General features: G+C 52.6%; 1 non-coding gene across 1 annotated transcript; it reads right to left on the minus strand.

Moving 5' to 3' along the window:
* Positions 1-174: 174 nt before the first annotated feature.
* Positions 175-365, minus strand: LOC112479631. The gene has a single exon (XR_003046247.1). It is a non-coding gene; the product is annotated as a U2 spliceosomal RNA (small nuclear RNA).
* Between the last annotated feature and the right edge of the window lie 500 nt (positions 366-865).

Here is an 865-nt window from a genome sequence, read left to right on the forward strand (position 1 = left end):
AGGAAAAAGCTAAAAATCAGATAACCAGCCGTTATTTTCAAGCGGCCATCCATACTCATAAGACGCAATAGAAAAGTATTTCGACCAAAACGTTTCACAACGGCGGAGACTAAGTAGCGGTCACCGTAAAAAACTCTCATCTTTTGTTTCACTTGACTTTTTTTCCCCCCCGGAAGGGGGTGCACCGTTCCCGGAAGTACTGCAATACCGGGTCGATGCGTGGAGTGGACGGAGCAAGCTCCTATTCCAACTCCCAGCTCCAAAAATCCATTTAATATATTGTCCTCGGATAGAGGACGTATCAGATATTAAACTGATAAGAACAGATACTACACTTGATCTTAGCCAAAAGGCCGAGAAGCGATGCTTGGCGTTCCGCCTTGGCCGCTGCCCTCCTCCTGTCACCCATATTCAACTCACGGTGAGCGGGGTCACGGCCAATCGAGGTCTCACCTGCCTCGTATCTTGACACATATATAGACTACATTAGATCTGGTGCAGATTTTTTTAATTCTCTACGTTTTTAAGTGAACTTCCATGCCTGCTTGGAACGGTGGCTAGAGCGCCATTGATTTGCATGTCCCGCCTTTTCCGCACCGCTAGGCGGATCGGCGCGGGTCCATCAACCTCCCCTTCCCGCGCCCGCCCCCTCCTCCCCCCCGCCCGGCTCCTCGGGCCTTCTGTGCGCATGAGCGAAAACTGGGCTGCGGCCGAGCTCTTCGTTGGTATAAGCGCTCCCGAAAAGACAGAACCCAGGGGGAATTGGGCTCCTGCGAACCGAATCGAACCGTCGGTGGACGCGAGTTGGAGCAGAGAGGTCCGAGTTCCGAAGGAAGCCGTGGGGTCATTGTTGTGAGGTCAAGAG

The sequence above is a fragment of the Pteropus alecto genome, unplaced genomic scaffold (assembly GCF_000325575.1).
Source record: "Pteropus alecto unplaced genomic scaffold, ASM32557v1 scaffold4450, whole genome shotgun sequence".
Classification (NCBI taxonomy): Eukaryota; Metazoa; Chordata; class Mammalia; order Chiroptera; family Pteropodidae; genus Pteropus; species Pteropus alecto.